The following is a 7627-nucleotide window of genomic DNA, read 5'->3' on the forward strand; positions in this document are numbered from 1 at the left end:
CCAGTTTCCAATCAGTCAGTCTGTCCTGCAAGCCTTCTCTCCAACCCGTTGTGTCTCTCACTCCAACCTCCTACCCACTTAAACTGATTCTCTGGCCTCACTCCTTCCCAAAAAAGCAATCCAATTTGTCCCCTTTGCTACCCAGTGCCCCCGACCAGCAAAGAAATCCTGTGAGTCACAGCTATTAATGCAGCCATTTGATTGTCCATCATTATCATAACTTAGCTCCCGTTGAGCCCATTCATTCTCTGGCCTGTCATGGGCTGCCATACTCACTGCTGGTTTAATGCTTCCTCCTGGTCACTAGGGATCAACTCTTGAGATTAGTTCCCCCTTCCATGCTGTCACTGTCTCCCACACAGGTCTGCAGCTCCTCTTTCATCCCAGGCAATACAGCATCCCCTTTGTGACTCAGCGCCTCCCCCTTCCAGGGTAATAAAATCTCTGCTCCCTAGGAGCTACAGGTAGTCTTCCCTTCCACTGCCTTAGTGGCACTCTCTCAGTGACTGCTAGCGTAAGCCAGGCCCACCTTATACTCTGGGTTCCAATCTAGGGCTCTGCAGTTCTGGGCTTTCCCTCACTGCTGCTTCCTGGACCTCTTCCTGCCACACCTTCCTTTCTCTCTGAGGCTGTACCAACTTCACTTTTCCAATGGAGTTGCTGCTGACAGCTTTCCTGCAGCCGTTCCAGGATCCCCTGCCAGCTACCTAGCTTTATTCAGGCCCTGCCTGTTACTACACAACTGAACCTGCTTCCAGTTAATTTGCAGCTCTCTTCTCGGTGCAGCCAACTTAACCTCTTTCAATGCAATGTGGGGTAGTCACCCCATCACACTCCCACAAAAGATCAGTGTTTTGTGAATCAACCTCACTTTATCAAGATAAGTTTGCCGCAGTTTTCCTGATCCTTTTTTTGCTTCTTTGGATCTCAGCACAGAAAGAATCATCAACAAGATTCCTCTGTTGCCTTCCACTTTTACCCACATCTTGGAGGTCCTTTTGCTGCTAATGAGCGGCCTAACATTTAGGCAATGACTCCGTCCTCTGTTCTTTTTATGAAACTGCCAAATCAAAAAGTAAACATATACTGTATGTCCTCAGACTTTTGAGCAAGAGTTGTCAGTGCAAGAAGGAACATAAGACTGAGCGAAGGGGATGCTACAATGGATCAGACTGTTACATAACCTGAACAGAGGTATATCCCAGGTGAAAGAGAACACGTCTATATCAAAAATGTTGTAGGGATGAGATAAAGGGTTAGATTCTGCTCTCCTTACCAAAGTAGACTCATTAAATGCAGTGGGGTTATATGTGTGAGAAAGCCAAGCAGGACTGGACCCCATATGTCAGATTTCACTGGTTCCTCACAATTTAGAATGGGTGACAGTCTCTGCTCAGGCAGAGTCCACGGATTGGAATAATTGATATTTCAGGTCAACACTTGAGGTGACTGAACAGTCAAGTTGTGAAGCATACACACTATAAGGCTACATTATGCATGGCTCTAACCAGCATTAACAGCCTGTCACAGCATACTATGTTCAAACAGTTTGAGCAAATACAGCCTGGAAAGGATGATAAACAACATAATATTTAGCATACCCCATGCTCAGATATTATAGTGATGGGAGTCACACACAGACCTGGGTAGATAATAGAAGGTAGCAATGTGATTTAATTGTGAAATAATGTGAAATCAGGTTTCAGAGGCATAACTTTGTCAAATTTAAAAATCTATTCAGCCAGCAATTTTTTAGAATTACATAAACAGTCATTCTTGGTTTAATTTTGTCTGATCATGAGAGTTTCTTAAGAGAAAATATTTTTGGTTTACTGGAGAGGAAGCGAAAAACGAATGTGAAAAGAAAAACATCTTTTCAGAACAACAAAACAAAATAAACCACATCCACATAAACAACATGGAAAGTCAATATAAAAACGTTCTAAAATAGTAAACTTTGAAACCATATTGCACTATTTAGTCTGAAAATAATAAGCTTTAGTGTCTATGCTAATAGAGAATGTATTTAATCTGATGCAGAGTTGGAGATGAAGCAATCCAGTTTACTATGGGAATGCTTAGCTCAGTGTCTGGTAGATTGCCAACCATTTAAAACGTTTCGTGTTAGTTTAATGATTGCTCCCATGAGCTTTGATGGTTAAGGGTTGACATCAATTCAAATACTAAGTCATCAGAGTTTGTACCGTGGAGTGGAGGGAGAAGGGGTTGGATCCAACTGTCTTCAAGGTTTCTTTGACCTCACACATTTTTCTTTTAGATGCATTGTACGTGGTAAATATCCTTTTAGTTGAGGTACAGCAATGTAAATAGACTTTCTCTGCAGCTACAACTCTTTAGGTTTTCTACATCTTCCCATTTAATTGATCAGAGGACATTCATTAAGATCAGCTAAACAAGTAACAGGATTGCACACTGAATGTTAACTATATAAACAAAAAAAGAGGATTTTAAAAGATGTATGCTGTATGCAATGGAGCACAATACCGTGGAACCTTTTAGCCTCATCCTACTCCTGCTGACGTAATGGGCAAAACTCTTGTTTTCTTCTCTAGGAGCAGAATTTACCTAGAAAAGGTAAAATAGGGAAACATATGTGAGGGACTTTACATACCATGTACTGTAGTTGATAACCAGGCACAGACATGTGAATGTGTATGGAAGGGTATAATTTGAGAGACTAATAAAGGTTTCCCTAAAATAGTACAACATGCGGTGAATAAGGTCTACTGATAAGATAATATTGGCAAAATTTTAATGAAAGTTTTACTTTTTGTCTAAGTACCTGATCACAAAGAGCAGTACTTACAACATTAAACAATTGCTGGGTGTATTTTTATATTACAGACTCAAAGTCCAACCCTATGAGACATCAAACTTTCTACTGTTAGTATTCATTTTCATTGAACGAAACAGTGGATGAAGAGAGGCTGCAATGTGTCTAGCTGTCATTAGGCCTTAGAATGCAATTATTTGCATAATACAGAAAAACAAACTGAAAATCAAAGTAAGTTTAATGTGAGAGAACTGCAATAACACCTTATATCAGTGAGGGCCGCCTGAAGTTCAGCCATAAATAAAACTACTCAGGCATTCGTAATGCAAGCGATAAACTGGTCTCTTTTACATGAGATTATAGGTCCTCTTGTGCAGGGAGGCATTCTGCATTTTGGTTCTTTTACCAGTTTTGTGATCTTGGGGCAAGCCTCATTTACCCTCTGCTGGGTAACAGTGGAATAACTAAGATATCCTCTGAAAGTACTAAGCTATTGACAAGCGCTATTAGATGTCATGACAGAGCAAATCTTATTTAGGGAAGCAACACTTCTAAAAACTGGAATGTTATTTTGATTCATTAACCAGGTAGAAATTTGTCTGTCTCAAATATACATAGTGTATCTCTATATTAACTGACAGCTGCACATGCTGCAGTGCAAATACCAACATGTTTTCCTATATGCAAGCATAATTTGTGAGAGATGCATTAATCATGATTGTGTAATTGGGCTTAGGTTTTTATTTTGTACCTTTCCAAAGTCAAGAGAAAGAGATTTGGTCACCCAGTGGAAAGCAGTAGAGCCCAAATGATGGTAATCCTGATTTGTGTGAACATTCTTGGAGATTTTCAACATGTATGAACATGAGATTACCTGTTTGAATATATTTTGTTAGATCTTGGTATTCTTTAATATATTGGCTGAGATCTGATTTTTCAGAAGATCCAACCTATAGAGATTATAGGCAAATTATCTTCAAGTTCTTCTCGAGATCTGCCATTTCAGGGGATTGGAGTGCCAGGCAACCTGTTGCTTGTAATGTTTGACTTTCAGCCCATTGCTTGGTTGAGAAGTCTCTGTCTTTAAGACCGGGAGATAGGAGGACCCAGACCATCCTTTCCAGACTCCCACCCCCTGTGTGCTTTGATCCCTGAACCACATGTGATTAGTGGGAAGGTGATAAGGTGTGTACCAGCCGGGCATGGGGGGGGGGTCATCATGTGACCCCCCCCATGTAACTTATTCCTGTCTCCAGGCAGGGGCCCCCTACACTGTCCCAGTTGCCTCCCCATAGCACGTTACCTGGCGGGGGATGCTCTGTCCTCTTCCAGGCAGCCTCCAGTGACTGTTAATAGATTTGTAAAATAATCAGTAAGATTCAAAACAGCTCGTGTGTATTATTTTGGGAAGAAACTGATCTAGTGACTGACTAGAATGTGGATCTCAAATTCAGGTGTGCTGAGTTCTCCTTCCAGGCTCTGCTACTGACATCCTTTGTGCCCACAAGTCACTCAACATCACTTGGCTTCAGCTAAATGAGCAGCATGTTGGGAATCACAGAACTGAAGTGAAGCTTCATTCCTTGCTTGTGTTTTGACTTTCTCAGAGATAAGCACAAAATACTGTTCAATTGCTACTAATCATAGTTTGTGGATCTGTTAAGGGAGTTATCACAGTGCTCCCATTATGCAGCCAACACTATTTCTCTTTTGGAAACTGGGCTCTTTGATTTGAATAGCACAGAAAGGCACAAATAATTTTAAAAACCTCCTGTCCTGTAAAAGGTAGGGAAGAAAGAAAATGCTGTAAAATCTATTCACCTTGCTACTGGATTTCTTATCTGCTCCCATTAATTCAGGAATGTAACATGCTTGTTCCAAAAATGTCTTCACTTCATAATCTGAAGCATTAGTACCAAATCTTCAAAAGGAGAGTTAAGTATTATTTTCAGTCAGTAAAGCTGCCTCTTAGAAAGGTAGAGAGCAGGGAAATGAAAAGGACTGGAGCTAAACTGCCTTCTCTCTTTATAGGCAATTCTTCGGTACCATCAGTGCAATAGCTGTCATTGCCTTCCTAAGAAGGTGAAAGGTAACGAAGTCAGCCAACCAGCACACATTAGAAGCTTGGAATGCCATTTGATATAGGTGAAGAGACAGACCGATATCCCCTGTGAAAATGCTCATTTTTTTCAGTTTGTAAGACATCTAGCCCAATGAAAAATAATTGTACATTTGAAAAACCAAGGGCGTTTTTCTAACCTAAAATGAGTTGTTTGCCTGTAACTGCTCACAGGGTATTCACGCTGCTGCTCTGATCTGGCTGTGTCAAACTCCTGCAGTCAGGAGGTTTACTAGAAGATAGTTCATTTTCTCAAAAAGTGGAGCTGCATTTGGTATACTTCCACCAAAACAAATCAAAAGAGCTTGAGCCCTGTGGCTCCTGTAGCAGCACAAATAGTTTGCATGGTGAATTCCTTGGTGTCCAATACTGTCTCCATTCGCCACGTCGTGAATAGGAGACCACATTCTGGAGAATGGGGCTCTTGGAGTGGAGTGCCGGGCCAGAGCGTGAGCCCAAGCCCCTGCCAGAGTGCGGTGCTGGTGCCAGAGCCTGAGCCCCTATCACAGGGCCCCCCAGAGCACGGTGCTGGACCCTGAGCCCCTGCCACAGGACCCCCACCAGGGTGGCACCAGGGCCTCTGCTGCAGGGCCCCCTGGAGCACAGGGCCCAGCCAGGGCTCCCTTTGGAGTGTGGAGCCAGAGCCCAATCTTCTGCCATGGGGCCCCCATTGGAATGTGGTACTGGGGCTGGAGCCTGCGCCCCTGCCCTTGGGGCCTGCTGGAGAGCCAGGACAGGGCTGGAGCCTCCTGCAGCAGATCCCCCACAGGTAATGGAGGATGCAGGACAGATGGATGGGGATGCCTATGGGGGATGCAGGGCTGAGGCGTGGGGAGGCCTAAGCAGAAGGTCTAGGCAGGTACTCTGCCTTAGAAAGGTTGCTGACCCCTGGGCTAGGGGGTGTCTGGCTCTGGGGGAGGGGCAGGGCATTTATTTAGAGGGTGAGACGGGTTAATGTGGCTAATAAGGAAAGATGACAACCACAACTGTGGCAATCTTTGAACTCCTATTGGACATCACTGAGCTAATGACATTTTTGTAGGAACTCCTTGGCAGGAGGAGGGGTGATGATGGCGCAGAGTCCTAAAAAAGGTGCACAAGAGAACTGTGTACATGATGGGCAAATATTTAAAGGGTCAGATTGTGTCTCAGCTGTGTATGTATAGGAAGAAATAAAACAAGCTGAATGTGAGCAGAATAAAAGAAAGAAGTGAGAGTAAATGCCTGGAGGCCTGATTGGACAATACCTCTATTCTGAGTCCTCTCATTGCATGGGGTTAAAAACAGCATTGAGGACTTTAACCCTGGTGACAAATCTCTAATACCTATCCACCAATACGGTGTTTACCATGGTACTTTTCAAACGTGCCTGGTCTTCCATTAGCAGTTCTACCTAACAGCATCACCTCCCCACAGCTGAAGCTCCACCAACTCCCTCTTGGTCCAGACTTGACTTAAAACCTTGTACTCCTCCTGGAGCATAGATCATCTACAAGTCTCCCCCACTTCACTCCGTCTCCAGACAAAACTTCTGACTCCAGTACCCCACTTCTCCTTCAGTCTCAGTAGACCTTCTCCACGTTGTCTGAGGTCTTCCTCTTGTCTGTGTCTACACTAGCCCAAATCTTTGAAATGGCCATGCAAATGGCCATTTCAAAGATTACTAATGAGGCGCTGAAATGCATAGTCAGTGCCTCATTAGCATGCTGGCAGCTGCAGCTCTTCACAATTCCCAATTTTCGCTGCTGTGTAGCTCATCCAAGCAGGGGTCCTTTTTGAAAGGACCCTGGGAACTTCGAAATCCCCGTATTCCTATCAGCAGATGCAAATAGCCATTTTGAAGATTTGGGCAAGTGTAGACGTAGCCCTTTTGTGTTTTTCTTGTGGGTTCCATGTGAAAGCTTGGTGGACTCTGTTGGATGATGGCTTTCTGAGAGTGTGACCTAACCCTCCCCACTTTCTTCTCTTGATTTGAACATCAACAACTTGATGTTCTTGGCCCAGAAGCTCTTGTAAAAATAATAGTAAGTGAGGCTGAAGGCAAAGGACAGCCTGGGTCCCTGATCTGAGCAGATCCTACCTTTGCGAAAGCCAAACTCTGTGCACCCGTCCTGTTTCTTTCCCAAAACTGACCCTCCTGGGGGGAGGTGGGGAGTTGATGGTTTAGTTAGGGGTACCACATTTAAAAAAAGGACACCCCTGAGATCATAACAAAAAAGCAGTCCAGTAACACTTTGAAGACTAACAGAATCATTTATTAGGTGATGAGCTTTCATGGGACAGACCCACTTCTTCAGATCATGTGTCTCTTTTGATACCTACCAACTCACATTTTATTAATGTTAGGCTACATTTACACAACAGCCTAAACTTGAAATAAGCTATGCAATTTGCACTATGCAAATTGCATAGCTTATTTAGAGTCAATTTCAAAATAGGCTATGTCGGCGTGGGGCACTGTCTAAACGGTGCCACCTGTCGAAATAAAGCGCTATTTCAAGGCATCCCTTCCTCCTCCTGCCATAAGATGTACAGGGACGCCCAAATAGCGTGCCCATTACTCTGAACTGACGGGCACGTTGCGTAGATGCAGGGCAGCTCTTTCAGGATGCTGCAGTATCCTGAAGTAACTCCCACCATACAGAGGTAGCCTTATAGTATACACAGCACAACGGGGGCGGGGGGGGGGCGAGTGTTGGTAGCTACTGATACAG

The sequence above is a fragment of the Carettochelys insculpta genome, chromosome 4 (assembly GCF_033958435.1).
Source record: "Carettochelys insculpta isolate YL-2023 chromosome 4, ASM3395843v1, whole genome shotgun sequence".
In the NCBI taxonomy this organism is placed as follows: domain Eukaryota; kingdom Metazoa; phylum Chordata; order Testudines; family Carettochelyidae; genus Carettochelys; species Carettochelys insculpta.